Source organism: Bufo gargarizans, chromosome 5, assembly GCF_014858855.1.
Source record: "Bufo gargarizans isolate SCDJY-AF-19 chromosome 5, ASM1485885v1, whole genome shotgun sequence".
Taxonomy (NCBI): domain Eukaryota; kingdom Metazoa; phylum Chordata; class Amphibia; order Anura; family Bufonidae; genus Bufo; species Bufo gargarizans.
The window spans coordinates 271,094,997-271,114,148 of NC_058084.1; positions in this window are offsets into that span (position 1 = coordinate 271,094,997).

Here is a 19,152-nt window from a genome sequence, read left to right on the forward strand (position 1 = left end):
GGGCAAAATGACACACGTGCCATGCATGGCACACGTCCTGAACTTAGTTGTGCAGCGATTCGTAGTCAAATACCCCAGAGTACAGGACGTCTTGTGGCAGGCCAGGAAAATCTCTGGCCATTTCAGAAGATCTTACACGGCCATAGTTTGCCTTGCTGATGTTCAGAGGCGACAGCACCTGCCTGTCAGACATCTGATTTGTGAGAGCCCGACGCGCTGGAACTCCACCTTGTATATGCTTGATAGGCTGCTCCAGCAGCAACGTGCCATTAACGACTACCTGTACGAACTCTGCAGCAGGACAGGTTCTGGGGAGTTGGTTTCTTGGATGCTCATGCGTGATGCATGCAGACTTCTGCGGCCATTTGATAAGATCACCAACCTGGTCAGTCGCAGCCAGGGCGCCATCAGTGACATCGTACCTTACGCCTTCTTTCTAGAGTGTGCATCGCGTTGTGTCATTGATCCAGCTGTCGAGGAGCAGCATCTGGAAGATGAGGAAGTCCCAATGCTGAATGAATTCCCAGGGGGGGCTACTCCATCTGAGACAAGTCAGCAGGAGTCTGAAGAGGAGTCAGAGGAGGATGGTGCCTGGGGGGAGGAGGAGGAGGAGGAGCAAGAAGAGCAGGCTTCAAACTTTTTGGGGATCCCTGGTGTAGTCTGTGGATGGGGGGAGGAGACCGAGAACGACATTCTCCTGGGCGATGAGCAGTAGCCAGGGCGCTCCACCACTTCCAAAAGGGGGCCTTCATGCTCCAGTGTTTGAAGAGAGACCCCCGTATAAAAAGCATAAAGGGCAAGGACCAGTACTGGGTGGCAACGTACTTAGAGCCTCGGTACAAACACAAAATGGCAGATATGTTACCAGCATCACAGAGAGGTGTCAGAATGCAGCATTTCCAGGCCTTGCTGCGAGAGATGCTGCATTCTGCTGTTGTAGGCGCTGGCAGGGGAATTTACACCAACAGAGAAACAGTTGCGGGTACCAATCCTACCACGCATGCAAGAAGAGGGGGTTTTAAGATGTGTTGGTAACTTCAGATATGAGATCATTCTTGCAGCCAACCGATCTACAGCCTCCCTCCGGATCCAGCTTCAGGGAACGCCTAGATCGACAGGTGTACATCGGGTTAAAGGCTGATGTGAACGCTCTGAGAAGAGAGTAACCCCTGGACTACTGGGTGTGCAGGCTTGACCTGTGACCAGAGCTGGCACAATTTGCCATGGAACTCTTGGCTTGCCCCTCGTCGAGTGTCCTGTCCGAAAGGACGTTCAGCGCAGCAGGGGGTATCGTGACCGATAAGCGCACTTGCCTAGCTCACGACAGTGTGGACTACCTCACATATCTAAAAATGAATGAGGCATGGATCTCAGAGGAATTCAACACCTGTGACGACCACGTTTAATTGAATTTCCTCATACCAGCCGACACAATCTGCCACCACACAGAACAAAGAATGGTCCCTGTCTTATGTAAATACAGCAGCATAAAAGGCCTTTTCTGTCTGGTGAATGCCTAATGTTTGGGGCCTGTACTCCACTGGCCTGTAGTAAAATTGGTATCCAATGACCGTCTAATATTCTTCCAGCCACAAAATCACTTGACCTTTTCTGTACGGTGAATGCCTCTGTGAATTGTTGGGGCCTCGGAGGAATTCAACACCTGTGACGACCATGTGTTATCGAATATTACCTATTATCATTTGGGGTATATTCAAGAGGGTGGATTTCGTTAGCAATGTTTTTAATCCAATTTATATTTTTAGTTCTTTTAAGCATATGTATTTGACATATATTTGTACTGGCCTACAGTAAAATTGTTATCCAATGACCGTCTAATATACCTCCAGACACATAATCACTTGATCTTTTCGGTATGATGAATGCATAATGTTTGAGGCCTGTACTCCACTGTCCTGCAGTAAAATTGATATCCAATGACCGTCTAATATACCTCCAACCACATAATCACTTGATCTTTTCTGTACGGTGAATGCATAATTTTTGAGGCCTGTAATCTAACTGGCCAACAGTAAAATTGTTATCCAATGACCATCTAATATACCTCCAGCCACATAATCACTTGATCTTTTCTGTCCGGTGAATGCCTAATTGTTGGGGCCTCGGAGGAATTCAACACCTGTGACGACCACGTATTATCGAATATTACCTATTATCATTTGGGGTTTATTCAAGAGGGGGAATTTCGTTAGCCATGTTTTTAATCCAATTTATATTTTTAGTTCTTTTAAGCATATGTATTTGACATATATTTGTACTGGCCTACAGTAAAATTGTTATCCAATGACCGTCTAATATACCTCCAGACACATAATCACTTGATCTTTTCGGTACGATGAATGCATAATGTTTGAGGCCTGTACTCCACTGTCCTGCAGTAAAATTGATATCCAATGACCGTCTAATATACCTCCAACCACATAATCACTTGATCTTTTCTGTACGGTGAATGCATAATTTTTGAGGCCTGTAATCTAACTGGCCGACAGTAAAATTGTTATCCAATGACCATCTAATATACCTCCAGCCACATAATCACTTGATCTTTTCTGTCCGGTGAATGCCTAATGTTTAGGACCTGTACTCCACTGTCCTGCAGTAAAATAGTTATCACATGACCGTCTAATATACCTCCAGCCACATAATCACTTGATCTTTTCTGTACAGTAAATGCATAATTTTTGTGGCCTGTAATCTAACTGGCCAAGAGTAAAATTGTTATAAGGTGACTGCCTAATGTACCTCCAGCCATATAATCACGTGTTCTTTTCTGTACGGTGAATGCCTAATGTTTGGGGCCTATACTCCACTGGCCTGCAGTAAAATTGATATTCAATGACCATCTAATATACCTCGAGCCACATAATCACATGATGTTTTCTGTCCGGTGAATGCCTAATGTTTGGTTCCTGTACTCCACTGGCCTGCAGCAAAATTGATATCCAATAACCGTCTAATATACCTCCAGCCACATAATCACTTAATCTTTTCTGTACGGTGAATGCCTAATCTTTGTGGCCTGAACTCCACTGGCCTGCAGTAAAATTGATATCCAATGACCGTCTAAGGCTACTTTCACACCTGCGTTTAGGTGCGGATCTGTCTGGTATCTGCACAGATGGATCCGCACCTATAATGCAAACGCTTAGATCCATTCAGAACGGATCCGTTTGCATTACCATGAACAGCAAAAAAAACAAAAAAAAATTATTTTTATTTATTTTTTGTTCATGATAATGCAAACGGATCCGTTTTGACTTTACATTAAAAGTCAATAGGGGACGGATCCGTTTGAAAATTGAGCCATATTGTGTCAACTTCAAACGGATCCATCCCCATTGACTTACATTGTAAGTCTGGACTGATTCGTTTGCCTCCGCACAGCTAGGCGGACACCCAAACGCTGCAAGCAGCGTTTGGGGGTCCGCCTGCTGAGCGAAGGACAAACGGTGCCAGACTGATGCATTCTGAGCGGATCCACATGCACTCAGAATGCATTAGGGCTGGACGGATCCGTTCGGGGCCGCTTGTGAGAGCCTTCAAACGGAACTCACAAGCGGAGCACCGAAGGCTAGTGTGAAAGTAGCCTAATATACCTCCAGCCACATAATCACTGGATCTTTTCTGTACAGTGAATGCCTAATGTTTGGGGCCTGTACTCCAGTGGGCTACAGTAAAGTCGTTATTCAGTGACCGCATAATGTACCTCGAGCCACATAATCACAATTTATTTTATGTCAGGTAAATGCCTAATCTTTAGGGACCATACTCCCGTGGCCTAAAATAATTTTTTTCTAGGCTCCAGCAGGGCTCATTTTTGAGAATTTCCCTTTTAAGACGCATAAAAATGGCCCACTATTAAAATACAGATTTTTTTTGTGGGAATTTTTGTCATTGATCCCCCTCTGGTATGTCACTGTTTTGGGACTATTTGTGCACTTCTAGTAAGTATTTGGTGGCTGCAAATATGACCTGGAGGTTTTTCAGGTTCGCCTGCCATTAAAGTGAATGGAGCCCGCCGTAAACTTGCAGTTCGCAAATATTTGATCGCGTTCACGAATCGTCCCGGCCGATGTTTGCCCATCACTATTCAGGAATACTGTCAGAGACCTGGATCTGTCTGCATGTGAAGAAGTTGATCTTCTTGTTAAGAGGCTAGGAAATGAGTCGGCAGAGCATGCAAAGCGGATTAGAGACATTAATATTAACTACCAAAACAGAGGGTTAAACATGATATGGGAGAGACTTGAGGAGTGTTACGTCTCACTAGAAGTCATAGAGAACGAGCTCTTCAAAAGAAATTAGGATTTCCCTAAGATCTACAACAAAGGTTTCCAGAAGCTGATTGAACTGAGTGATCTGCTGACAGAGCTCCAAGTTGCCAAAACTGAAGGAGACTTACAAGGTCTGTCATTCTTAGATACCGCGTGTGGTGTAAACCCTATAGTACAAAAACTACCTTATAATCTGCAAGAGAAGGGGATTTTTCAAGGCTCCAGGTACAAGCAACAGTACAATGTCCCATTCCCTCTATTCTCTTTCTTTGTGGACTTTGTGCACCAGCAAGCAAAGGCTAGGAATGATCCCAGCTTTGACTTCTCAATGTTTGACACCACTTACCCCAAATCAAGTAAACCTGTCTCACTTTGTAACATGAAAGGCAGACCTGTTGCAGTACACAAAACCAGTGTATCTCTTAAAGACTCCTCAAACAAAACGTACAGTACTGCAGAGACTGAGAAGATCTCAACAAAAGATCTATGCAGAGAATGTCTTCTACATAAGAAACCACACTGATTGCTGAAATGCAGAGGATTAAGAGAACCACATTTGCTACAAGTGTTGTGCATCAACCTCTCATCTTGCAAAAGACTGTACAGCAAATATCAAATACTCGGAATGTGACAGTGAAGAGCACAATACAACTTTACACCCTTGGCCAGCTCCATGGACTCTCACACCCTCAGACCAGGCTGTAGAGCACGGGGGGTGGGGGGGAGACACAGTACCTCCTGAAGTGACACCCCAGTGCACCAAAGTCTGTGGAGAAGGTCTTAGTAACAAATCTTGCTCCAAGATTTGTCTTATTACAGTTTACCCCATTGGTCATAAAGAGAAAGCGGTAAGGTTGTATGCCATCCTTGATGACCAAAGCAATAGATCTCTTGCTAACTCGGCTTTCTTTGATATCTTCAGTATTAAAGGACACTGCTCTTCATATTCACTTAAAACTTGCACAGGTGTGAGTGAAGAAAAAGGCAGAAGAGATACAGGTTTTCAAATCAAATTCATAAATTGTGAAGCATCCCTGCCTATACCTACCTTGATCGAATGCAATTAGATCCCAAATAATAGAGAAGAGATTCCTACACCTGAGGCAGCATTACATCATGGACATCTAAAAACCATAGCGCATCTCATACCTGCACTCGACCCAGAGGCCCAAATAGTACTTCTGCTTGGAAGAGATATCATAAGAGTCCACAAGGTGAGAAAACAAATAAACGGTCCTCAATATGCTCAGAAGCTTGACCTGGGGTGGGTCATCATAGGTGATGTCTGCCTAGGAAATGTTCACAAGCCAACCACGGTGAATTCTCTTTACACGAATACCTTGGAGAACGGACGTGCATCCCTCTTTCAGCCTTGTCCTAACAGATTATTTGTAAGAGAGAAGCCGGCAAGTGTGATATATCCTGACTTTACAGAAATCAAGAATAATTCTTGTGATAAAGACCAAGATCACTTGGGGTGCATGGTGAGGACAAAGGAAGACCACAAGATAGCCTCCTCTATTGAAGATGAGGCCTTCTTAAACATAATGGAACAAGGATTTTCTAAGGATAAAACAAACACCTGGGTTGCACCACTGCCTTTCAAAACACAGAGACGCCATCTTCCCAACAACAGGGATCAGGTCTTAAAAGACTTCTGTTCACTCAAACGCAACTTTCAGAAAAGACCAGAGATGATGGAACATTTTTTCTTATTCATGAACAAGATATTTGAGAGCAATCATGCAGAAGTAGCTCCACCCCTAAAAGAAAATGAAGAATGCTGGTATCTGCCAATCTTCGGCGTTTACCACCCTAAGAAGCCAGGACGAATCCGATTAGTATTTGACTCCAGTTCACAATATGAGGGAGCCTCTCTCAATAATGTTCTTTTGACAGGACCAGACCTCAATAACACACTTCTCGGTGTCCTCATCAGATTCCGTAAATAATCCATTGCTGTAGTTGCCGACATACAACAAATGTTCTATTATTTCTTAGTTAAAGAAGAGCACAGGAACTTCTTGAGATTCTTTTGGTTCAGGGACAATGAACCTACTCAAGACATCATAGAATAACGCATGAAGGTGCATGTTTCTGTCAACAGCCTATCTCCTGCAGTCGCTATTTATGGACTCTCTGCTCAAGAAGGTGAAAAAATACTATGGAAAGGACGTTAAGAAGTTTGTTGAAAGAGACTTGTATGGAGACGATGTCTTAAATTCGCTTCCCTCACCAGAGGCTGCAATCAGTCTACTCAAAAGGACTCAAAGTATGCTTTCCTGTTCAAACCTCAGACTGCATAAGATAGCTTCAAACAGCAAAGTTGTTATGGAGGCCTTCCCTACTCAAGATCATGTCAGTGATTTGAAAGATCTAGACTTGGCGACAGACCCGATACCCATGCAGGGCAGCCTAGGGCTCAGCTGGGACCTCAAGTCTAAAACCTTTACCTTTCAGGTCGACCAAGAGCAAAAAGGTTTCATATAATGTGGAGTCTTATCCACCATTAACAGTGTATACGGTCCACTTGGATTTACAGCACCTGTGATCATCCAAGGTAAGACTCTGCTCAGAGAGTTAACCACACATACCTGTGATGGGGATTCGCAACTTCCCTTAGAGAAAGAGGCACTGTGGATAACATAGAGAGAATCTCTAAAGGCATTATCTAACTAACATATATATAGGCCATATGCCCACTTCTCTCCTGCAGAGGTTCAGTCTAGGCAGCAGTGCATATTTTGTGATGCTTCAGTAAAAGCAATCGCTGCAGTTGCTTACCTTAAAACTATAGACATTAAAGGTCACATCCAAATTGGCTTTGTAATGGGCAAGGTAAAACTGGCACCGCCCCAAGTCCTGAGCTTACCATACCAAGACTGGAACTTTGTGCTGCTGTTCAGGCAATAGAGCTAGCAGATCTTATTGTGTCAGAAATAGATATAAATCTTGATAGTACAGTGTTTCATACAGACACCAAAGTAGTGTTGGGCTACATTTACAATGAGACTAGGAGATTTTATGTCTATGTTCATAACAGAGTTATGGACTTGGAGGTCAAAACAGCCTATCCAGTGGTGCTATGTACCAACTGACCTCAACCCAGCAGACCATGCTACAAGAGCTGTTCCAGCAGCCCACCTAAAAGATACTATATGGCTCACAGGACAACCATTCCTCTACAAACCAGTACTTGACACTCTTGATAAAGACACATTTGAGCTGCTAGAGCCAAATGCTGATGCAGAGATTTGTCCTCGCTTTTCTATACTCGCCACAAGAGTTTCTAACAGAGAGCTTGGAGCCAAATGATTCAACACTGGAAATCACTGAACAGAGTTATGGATGGCTTGATCCACATAGCCAGATCCTTTAGAGCCACACCTACAGGATCAGAGCACTGCAAAGGTTGGCATTACTGTCATAAGGCCCATACAGTGGATGAGCTCACACAGGCCAGAGACGTTATCATTCGTTGTATCCAACAAGAGGTTTATGCTCAAGAATTTTAACTCATCCAAAATCAAAAGAGTGTTCCTAAAGACAGTTCCCTCAAGAGACTTGACCCCTTTATAGATGCTAATGGACTGTTGAGAGTTGGGGGACATATTTTGAATGCAATATTCAAGAGTAATGAATGTAATCTCATAACACTCCCAAACAATCATATTGCATATTTACTTGTGCAACACTACCATGAGAAGACTAAACACCAGGGACGTTTGTTCACTGAAGGAGCTTTACATACAGCTGGATTCTGGATAGTGGGAACAAAAAGGCTTGTGAGTTGTCTCATTTTCAAATGTGTCACTTGCCAAAAACTACATGGTATGTTTCAGTCACAGGAGATGGCTAACCTCCCTGCTGACCAACTCAGTACAGAACCTCCTTTTACTAATGTTGGTCTTGACGTGTTTGGCCCCTGGTCTGTCACCACATGACACACTAGAGGAGGCCATGCAATTAGCAAACGCTGGGCAGTCATATTTATGTGCATGAGTATCAGGGCTGTGCATATAGAAGTTATTGAGTCTTTAGACACATCCAGCTTTATAAATGCTCTCAGATGTTAAATTTTCATTAGAGGCCCAGTTAAACTAATCCGCTCTGATAGAGGTACCAACTTCGTTGGAGCCTGCAAAGAACTGCCTATCCCCTCAAACATTGACAGCAACCATGTAGGGAGATATCTTGCTGATCAAGACTGTAAATGGACATTCACCCCCCCACATTCTTCTCACATGTCAGGCTCTTGAGAGTGTATGATTGGCATAGCCCGCTGGATCCTTGATTCTGTCTTCCTACAGGTGGGAACTTTGAGACTCACCCATGAGACCCTCTCAACCTTCATGGCTGAAGTAGTGGCTATCATGAATGCCAGACCTTTGACTTATATATCCAATGATCCAGAGGATCCTTTCTTACTCACCCCTTTAACTCTTCTCACCCATAAAGTAGGTACACCATCAGCTCCTCCTGGTGAATTTAGTACTAAAGACTTGTACAGGTGTCAGTGGAGACGAGTGCAAACCCTAGAAGATGCCTTCTGGGATAAATGGAGGAAACAATACATCTCTACGCTACATTTCCAGAATAAATTGCAAACCAGTAAACCCAACATGGAGGTTGGTAATGTTGTTCTTTTCAAAGACTCTCAGTCAAGAAGAAATGACTGGCCTTTGGGACTGATAACCACGGTGTTCCCAAGTGAAGATGGGAAAGTCAGAAAGGTGGAAGTCAAGGTCTGCAGGCAACATGAGTCTAAACTCTTCATCAGACCCGTTACTGAACTGATTTTGTTACGCTCTCCAGAGGTGACTTAATGAGGTATCCTTTAGATACCAGTTGGGGAGTGTCATGCCTTCAGCAGTTTGTAATTTGTTAATTAAGATATGGTTAGTATGCTTTATATTTATAATGTATAATTCTCTGTTCATGGTGTAACTGAACCATATGGTGGCCGTTTTCATACACTGCAGCTCTTCACATTAGAAGTTTGGCCCATTTCAGCTTCCATAACTTGTAGACTATGAATAAAGTTGAGCAGACACCTGGATGTTCGGGTTCGACGGATTCGGTCGAACTTCAGAAAAATATTTGAGTTCGGTACCCGAACTTTTGAGCACTGAACTGGCTGTAAGAATGTCATGAAAAGGGCTAGAGTCAAATGTCATGAAAATGTGGTTAAGAGCATGGTAAGTGCTCTGCAAACAAATGTAGATAGGGAAATGACTTTAAATAACATAAAATATGTAAAAATAAAAAATAATTATCTTGATATAGGAGGATGAGGTCCATATGGAGTAGGAAGTAGAGGAGGCGGTGGATGTGGTGGTGTAGGTGGAAGTGGTGGTGGAGGAGGAGGTAGCCTACACTGCTTTTTGTTTTAAAATGTATTTTTATTTTTTTAAATTAGGGTACACCCCAAAACATTGGGAAATATAACTCTCCAGTTGAGCTAAACACACGTTCAGACAATACACTGACTGCAGGGCAGGCCAGCACCTCCAAGGCGTAAAGGGCAAGCTTAGGCCATGTGCCCAATTTGGAGACGCAGAAGTTAAATGGGGCAGACCCGTCATTCAGTACGTGTAGGCGTGTGCACACATACTGCTCCACCATGTTGGTGAAATGCTGCCTCCTGCTAAGACGTTCCATATCAGCTGGTGGTTCTGGTTGTTGTGGCGTGCTGACAAAGCTTTTCCACATTTCGGCCATGCTAACCCTGCCTTCTTAGGTGCTGGCGGTACCCCAGCTGCGTTGGCGACCTCTTCCTTGTCCTCTGCTTTTGCCTTGTGCTTCCGCTGTGCCCCCGCTGTCAGGTGGGAATGCCACCAGCAGCGCATCTACCAGCGTGCGATGGTACTCCGCATCTTACAATCACGCTCCAGTGAGGGAATTAAGGACGGTACGTTGTCCTTGTAACAGGGATCCAGCAGCGTGGCTACCCAGTAATCAGCACAAGTTAGAATGTGGGCAACTCGACGGTCATTGCGGAGATACTGCAGCATGTGATCGCTCATGTGTGCCAGGCTGCCCAGAGGCAACGAAAAGCTGTCCTCTGTTGGAGGTCTATCGTCTGTGTCCTCTGTATCCCCCCAGCCATGCACCAGTGATGGCCATGAGCTGGTCTGGGTGCCACCCTGTTGTGAACATGGTTCGTCCTCCTCCATCTCCTCCTCCTCATCCTCCACGTCGTCATCTCCAGAACTGTGACCTGGCTGGACGATTGTGTACCTGACGTTTGTGGGTGAAGGAACCCACCCTCGGAGCCATTTGGGAATGACTGGCCGGAAACCATATGAAATGATCCCTCTTCCTCCTCCTCCTCCTGTGCCACATGCTCTTCCATCATCGCCAGCAGCATTTTTTCAAGGAGGCATAGAAGTGAGATAGTAACACTGAGAATGGCATTATCGGCACTGGCCATGTTGGTGGAGTACTCAAAACAGCGCAACAAGGAACACAGGTCTCGCATGGAGGCCCAGTCATTGGTGGTGAAGTGGTGCTGTTCCGCTGAGCGACTCACCCATGCGCGCTGCAGCTGAAACTCCACTATCGCCGGCTGTTGCCTTGCACAGTCTGGCCAGCATGTGCAAGGTGGAGTTCCACCTTGTGGGCACATCGTATATGAGGCGGTGAGCGGGAAGGCCGAAGTTACGCTGCAGCGCTGACGGGTAAGCAGCAGGGTGAGAACGCCGTAAGCGCGCACAGACGGCCCTCACTTTATGCAGCAGCTCTGACATATCGGGGTCATTTTTATAGAATCTCTGCACCACCAAATTCAGCACATGCGCCAGGCAAGGGATGCGTCAAACCAGCTAGTCCCAGAGCTGCTACGAGATTTCACCCATTATCGCACACCACCAGGCCGGGCTTGAGGCTGACTGGTACAAACCACTCATCGGTCTGTTGTTCAAGGCCTGTCCACAGCTCCTGCGCGGTGTGGGGTTTGTCCCCCAAACAGAAAAGTTTTAAAACTGCCTGCTGTTGTTTACCCTTGGCTGTGCTGAAGTTGGTGGTCAAGATGTTATGCTGACCGGATGAGGAGCTGGTGGTAGAGGATGAAGAAGCAGAGTAGGAGGAGGAAGCAATTGGAGGCAAACTGAAGCGCCCTGCAATCCTCGGTGGTGGAAGGACATGCAACAAACTGCTATCAGCCTCAGGCCTAGCCGCCACTGCATTTACCCAGTGTGCTGTTATAGAGATATAACATCCCTGACCGTGCTTACTGGTCCACGTATCCGTAGTGAGGTGCACCTTGCCACAGATGGTGTTGCGCAGTGCACACCTGATTTTGTCCCCTACTTGGTTGTGCAGGGAAGGGATGACTCTCCTGGAAAAGTAGTGGCGGCTGGGCACGACGTACTGTGGGACAGCCACCGCCATAAGGCCTTTAACTATCCATCTCCACCAGACGGAATGACAGCATTTCAAAGGCCAATAATTTAGAAATGCTGGCATTCAGGGCTAGGGATTGCAGGTGGGTAGGGGGGGTACTTCCTCTTCCTCTCCAGCATTTGGGAGATGGAGAGCTGAACACTTCTGTGGGACATTGTGGAGATGCTTGGTGACCCAGGTGTTGGTTTTGCTGGCAGATCCTCTGTTTGCGGAGTGGCAGATGGCACTGTCACTCCAGAGTTGGATGAAGAGGCCGAGACTGCAGCAGAAGAGGAAGCAGGAGGAGCCAGAGACCTTTCTTGGTTTTTGAGGTGTCTACTCCTCTGCAGCTCGTGCTTTGCACGTAGATGCCTGGTCATGCAGGTTGTGCTCAGGTTGAGAACGTTTATGCCTCGCTTCAGGCTCTGATTGCACAGCGTGCAAACCACTCGTGGCTTGTCGTCAGCACATTGTCTGAAGAACTGCCAAGCCAGGGAACTCCTTGGAGCTGGCTTTGGTGTGCTCGGTTCCTTGCTGCGGTGGGCAGTAGCAGGCGTGCTGTCTAGAGGACGGCCGCTCCGCTTTTGCACCCTGCTCCCTCTTCTGCTGTGCTGGTGGCTCTGTGCGACCACCGCCTCTTCCTTTTGAACTACATAGGTCACTCGCATGACCTTGATTCCATGTGGGGTCGAGGACCTCATCGTCCTCCACATTATCTTCTACCCAGTCTTCACCCCTGCCTTCCTTGTCGGTCTGCACACTTTCAAAAGCGCCATCAGTTGGCACCTGTGTTTCGTCATCATCCAAGACGTGCTGCGATGGTCCTCCCATGTACTCATCTTGAAAGATAAGTGGTTGGGCATCGGTGCACTCGATCTCTTCCACTTCTGGGGCAGGGCTAGGTGGATGGCCCTGGGAAACCCTGCTAACATCATCAAATAGCAGAAGAGACTGCTGCATGACTTGGGGCTCAGACTGCTTGATTGATTTGCAAGGGGGTGAGGTGAAAGACTGATGGACATCGGCTGCAGGTGCCAACTGTGGTCTTTCAGCAGGAGACTGGGTGGGAGACAATGTGAAGGAACTAGATCCATTGTCAGTAACCCAATCTACTATCACCTGTACATGTTCAGGCCTCACCATTCATAGAGCTGCATTAGGCCCGACCAAATACCGCTGCAGGTTCTGTCGCCTACTTGCACCTAAAGAAGGGTTTTCACTTGTGCGTGTAGCTGGCACAGATAGACCATGTCCTCTCCTTGCAACAGGAGCTCCACCAGCAGTAACACGACCTGGGCCACGTCCCTTATTTTACGCTCTCCTCATATTTCTCGAATTTAGGATCTTGCCCTAAATGGGTGTTTAATTAATAGTAGAATAGAACAACGGTATTTAAAGGGTGTATCTCACATGGCCTGAACCAGACTAGGCCTCATTTAAAGATTTGTTTGCCCAAAATGGCTGTATTTCTAATACCTGAATCAAACCACTGTATTTAAAGGGTGTATCTCACACGGCCTGAACAAGACTAGGCCTCAATTAAAGATTTGTTTGCCCAAAATGGCTGTATTTCAAATACCTGAATCAAACCCCTGTATGTAAAGTGTGTATCTCACACGGCCTGACCCACAGTAGGCCTCAATTGAAGATTTGTTTGCCCAAAATGGCTGTATTTCAAATACCTGAATCAAACCCCTGTATTTAAGGGGCGTATCTCACACAGACCCACAGTAGGCCTTAATTAAAGATTTGTGCACCAAATGGCGGTATTTCAAATATCTGAATATAACCCAAATGTATAAAGGGTGTATCTCACAATGACATATGCAGCAAAGGCTGCCAAATAAACTTTTTTTGCCCAAACGGGTGTTTGTTTAACCGCCTCCCGACCGCCTAACGCAGGGATGCGTCCTGCGGGCGGTCGGGTTATTCCTCGTTGAAGCATCAGCAAGTCATCTCACGAGACGCGAGATTACGCGCCAAGCCGGCCCGCACATGCGTAAGTCGCAGCAGAAGTTCTTCACCAGCCTGCCAGCCAATGATCTGCACTGGCAGGTTGGTGACTTTTAAAAAATCAAATCACAAGCCATATAACACATTATATTTATAAATATAATGTGTTAAATGGCTTCAGTGCTCTCTGCTGGTTCCTTTTCGTCGGTTGGTCCCAGCAGAGAGCACAGATCACTGTAGCCCCAGATCAGCCCCCATCACCCCAATTAACCCCTTGATCACCCCTGTCAATCACTAGTGAAAGGGAAAAAAGGGATGAGTGTAAACTGTCACTTTTTTTTCCCACCAGTATCGACTGTTAGGTTTTAGGTTAGTTTAGGCCCCTTTGGTAGGTAGTTAGCATCGGTTAGCGCCCAGCCCACCGCACCGCAGTCACTGATTCACTGATTAGCGTATCGCTAATCAGCATTGGTACTTTTATAGTATCTGTAAGTGATCAGAACTGATCACAGTCAGATATATAATGGTATTAGTGTCACCTTAGCTCGCCCTCCACCCAAAACGCAGTGTTTGCCCGATCAGGCGTGATCGGTCGCCCACACGTGAGTTTAGTTGACCAAATGGCAAGTAAGGGGTATTCTTCTGAAGAGGCCTACAGGCTTCTGACCCAGTCGGATGAGGAATGGGAACCCTCCTCTGACTAATCCAGCGGGTCAGAATACGAACCTGTAGAAAGCAGTGGCAGTCTGACCCAAAGTTCGGACGATGAGGTTGAGGTCCCTGATACCACCAGGCGTACCCGGCCCCGTGTTGCTAGACTACAGGTTGCGCAGGATCCTCTTCAAGGGCAGCAGAGTGGGACTGGCGCTGTCAGGTTACAAGGTAAGGCATACACCAGCAGCGCAGCCCATCCTGGAAATAGTACCAGCACTGGTGAAGTGGCGAGCACCAGAAGGGCAGTTGAAGCTGGCACGGTGGCACGTGCAGTAGTTCCCCCGTCGCAGCCACCGCACAGACAGGCCCGTAGAGCCCTTAGAGTCCCTGAGGTGATGGCAAACCCTGATTGGCAGGCCCCATCTTCAGCCGCACCAGTAGTTCCCCCTTTCACCTCCCAGTCTGGAGTTCGGGTTGAGACAGCTCAGATCGGATCGGCACTGGGGTTTTTTGAGCTGTTCTTTACTGCGGAGCTCTTTGACTTAGTCGTAGCAGAAACAAACCGGTATGCCACTCAATTTATAGCCGCCAACCCGGGAAGCTATTATGCTCAGTCTTTCCGGTGGAAACCCGTCCAAATTTCCGAATTTAAAACTTTTCTGGGCCTTCTCCTCAACATGGGCCTGACAAAAAAGCATGAGTTGCTTGGTCCACAAACCCAATTCATCACATGCCCATGTTCTCTGCTGCCATGTCCAGGACACGATTTGAGACCATCCTGCGTTTCCTGCACTTCAGTGATAACAGCACCTCTCATCCCAGAGGCCACCCAGCTTTTGACCGGCTCCACAAAATTCGGCCCCTCATAGACCACCTTAACACGAAATTTGCAGATTTGTATACCCCTGAGCAAAGCATCTGCATAGACGAGTCCCTGAAACATTTTACTGGCCGCCTTGGCTTCAAACAATACATCCTAAGCAAGCGCGCCCGGTATGGAGTCAAATTGTATAAGCTCTGTGAAAGGGCCACAGGCTATACGCACAAGTTTCGTGTCTATGAGGGTAAACATCAGACCCTGGAGTCGGTCGGTTGCCCTGACTACCTGGGGAGCAGTGGGAAGACAGTCTGGGACTTGGCGTCACCCTTATTTGGCAAGGGGTACCATCTTTATGTGGACAATTTCTACACAAGTGTGCCCCTCTTCAGGCATTTGTTTCTAGAACAGATTGGCTGCTGTGGCATCATGCGACCTAGTCGCCGGGGCTTCCACCAACGGCTCGTTACCACCCGTCTTGCAAGGGGGGAGAGGGCTGCCTTGTGCAACGAAGAACTGCTCGCGGTGAAATGGAGAGACAAGCGTGACGTTTACATGCTCTCCTCCATTCACGCAGACATGACAATCCAAATTGAACGAGCAACTGGAGTCATTGAAAAGCCCCTCTTTGTCCATGACTATAATTTGCTCATGGGAGGGGTGGACTTCAATGACCAGATGTTGGCTCCTTATTTACTCTCCCGCAGGACCAGACGCTGGTATAAGAAGGTGTCTGTGTACCTAATTCAATTGGCGATGTACAATAGTTTTGTTCTCTACAGTAAGGCTGGGAGAACACGATCCTTCCTTAAATTTCAGGAAGAGATCATCGAGAACCTCCTGTATCCAGGAGGTTCCGTGGCCCCAACCACCGGTGTAGTGAGCCGTCTACACGAGTGACATCTCCCCAATGTCGTTGCTGGTACCTCAACCCAAGCGTCACCCCGAAAAAGATGTTGTGTCTGTAGCAGGAGTGGAATAAGGCGTGACACCCGCTATTTCTGTCCTGACTGCCCTGACCACCCTGCCCTATGCTTAGGGGAGTGTTTCCGGAAGTACCACACACAGGTACACTTAGTATAGGGATTGCGTGACACAGGACAGGCACACAGGGGTCTTAGGGCCCTTTCACACAGAGCTGCTGCAAACCTCTCCTTTCACCTGGGACAAAGTACATAATGTACTTCACCACATCTCTGGGTGATTTGCGCTTTGCACATTGTCCCATGGGGAAGGAGAGATTTGTCCTATAAAGATAAAAAAAAAAAAATCACAGGTAAGCAAAAAAGTTAATGTTCCAAAAGTTCAATAAAGTTTATAAAAGTTATTGTTCTGTTTCAAATGTTATATAAAGTTAATGTTAATAAATTTATTGCGTTGCGGCCTGTTTTTTTTTACCTTCCAGGTAGACTAATTGATCAACCAGCTGCAGCACTGATGTGCATTCTGACAGAAGCATTGCACTGCTGTCAGATTACACAAAAGTCGGTGTATGCGGCGCTGCAAGATGAGATTTCTCATCTGCAGTAAAAAAATATATGTTTGCCGAGGCTTATGAGCTGAGGGGCGGTGTTCATATGCTTTGGAAAACACTTTGTATATAAAAAAAAAAGAATTCCAGCAATTATTTATTCATCCACATCGATTGATGTGAATGGAGAAATCGGGTTTGCCAGGGCACACGGGCTGAGTGGGTTTGGATGTTGAGCGGAGCTCCTATGTCCTGGCAGACGCCTTTCCCCTCCTTTTTTTTTTTTTGCACATTTTTTGGCAGAGATTTTTTCATCCACATTGATCGATGCAAATGAAGGGGCCCAGAGGCTGAACGGAAAAAAAAACTAATTACCCGTATGCTCAATATAAGGAGAATAGCAGAAACTCCTAATGCTGGCCATACATGTAATGATTGTGGAGACCCTCAAATGCCAGGGCAGTACAAACACCCCACAAATGACCCCATTTTGGAAAGAAGACACCCCAAGGTATTCACTGAGGGGCATATAGAGTCCATGAAAGATTTAACTTTTTGTCCCAAGTTAGCGGAAAGGGAGACTTTGTGAGAAAAAACAAAAAAATATAAATTTCCGCTAACTTGTGCCCCAAAAAAAATCTTCTATGAACTCGCCATGCCCCTTATGGAATACCTTGAGGTGTCTTCTTACCAAAATGGGGTCACATGTGGGGTATTTATACTGCCCTGGCATTTTAGGGGCCCTAAAGCGTGAGAAGAAGTCTGGAATCCAAATGTCTAAAAATGCCCTCCTAAAAAGTACTCATTGGAATTTGGGCTCCTTTGCGCACCTAGGCTGCAAAAAAGTGTCACACATGTGGTATCGCGTACTCAAGAGAAGTTGGGCAATGTGTTTTGGGGTGTCTTTTTACATATACCCATGCTGGGTGAGAGAAATATCTCTGTAAAATGACAACTTTGTATAAAAAAATGGGAAAAGTTGTCTTTTACAGAGATATTTCTGTCACCCAGCATGGGTATATGTAAAAATATACCCCAAAACACATTGCCCTACTTCTCCTGAGTATGGCAATACCACATGTGTGACACTTTTTTGCAGCCTAGGTGCGCAAAGGGGCCCAAATTCTAAAGAGCACCTTTAGGATTTCACAGGGCATTTTTTACGCATTTGGATTCCAAACTACTTCTCACGCTTTAGGTCCCCTAAAATGCCATTTTGGAAAGAAGACAACCCAAGGTATTTCATGAGGGGCATGGCGAGTTCATGTAAAATTTAATTTTTTGTCACAAGTTAGTGGAATATGAGACTTTGTAAGAAAAATAAAAATAAAAAAATAATAATCATTTTCCGCTAACTTGTGACAAAAAATAAAAACTTCCATGAACTCACTATGCCCATCGGCGAATAACTTAGGGTGTCTACTTTCCGAAATGGGGTTATTTGTGGGGTGTTTCTACTGTCTGGACATTGTAGAACCTCAGGAAACATGACAGGTGCTTAGAAAGTCAGAGCTGCTTCAAAATGCGGAAATTCAAATTTTTGTACCATAGTTTGCAAACGCTATAACTTTTGCGCAAACCAATAAATATACACTTATTGCATTTTTTTTAATCAAAGACATGTAGAACAATAAATTTTGAGAAAAATTTATATAGAAATGTAGTTTTATTTGAAAAATTTCATTTTTTTGCAAAAATTCCGGTCAATTTCGATTAATAACAAAAAAATGTAAAAATGTCAGCAGCAATGACATACCACCAAATGAAAGCTCTATTAGTGAGAAGAAAAGGAGGTAAAATTCATTTTGGTGGTAAGTTTTATGACTGAGCAATAAACCGTGAAAGTAGTGTAGTGCAGAATTGTAAAAAGTTGTCTGGTCATTAAAGGGGTTTAAGCTAGGGGAGCTGAGGTGGTTAATAACTGAATATGGCAGCAGTATATAACCCTGGAATTTCAAACATCAAGATGCTGAAAGGCCTGAAATATTGTGTATTTTGCCCCAAAAAGGGTGTTTTATTAATAGAAGACTATAAGACCTGTATATACAGGGTGTATCTCACACGGCCTGACCCACAGTAGGCCTCAATTAAAGATTTGTGCAGTATTTAAAATATCTGAATATAACCCATACATATACAGGGTGTATCTCACATGCCCTGATCCACACTAGGCCGCAATTAACTTTGTTGGCCCAAAATGGCTGTATTTTAAATACCTGAATAGAACCCCTGTATTTAAAGGGTGTATCTCACACGCCCTGATCCACACTAGGACGCTATCAAAGAATTGTGCCCAAAATGGCTTTATTTTAAATAACTGAATAGAAAGACAGTATGTAAAGGCGGTATCTCACAATGACATCTGCAGCAAAGGCTGCCATTTTATTTATTTTTTTGCCTAAACGGGTGTTTGTTTAATAACTGAATTTGACAGCAGTATATAACCCTGGAATTTCACACGTGCTGATGCTGCAAGGCCTGAAAAATAGTGGAATCTGGCAAAAGAAAATGTTTTTAAAAATCAAGAAAATGATGGCTGTATTTCTAGCTTAAATTGTACACTGACTAATCCAGATGTT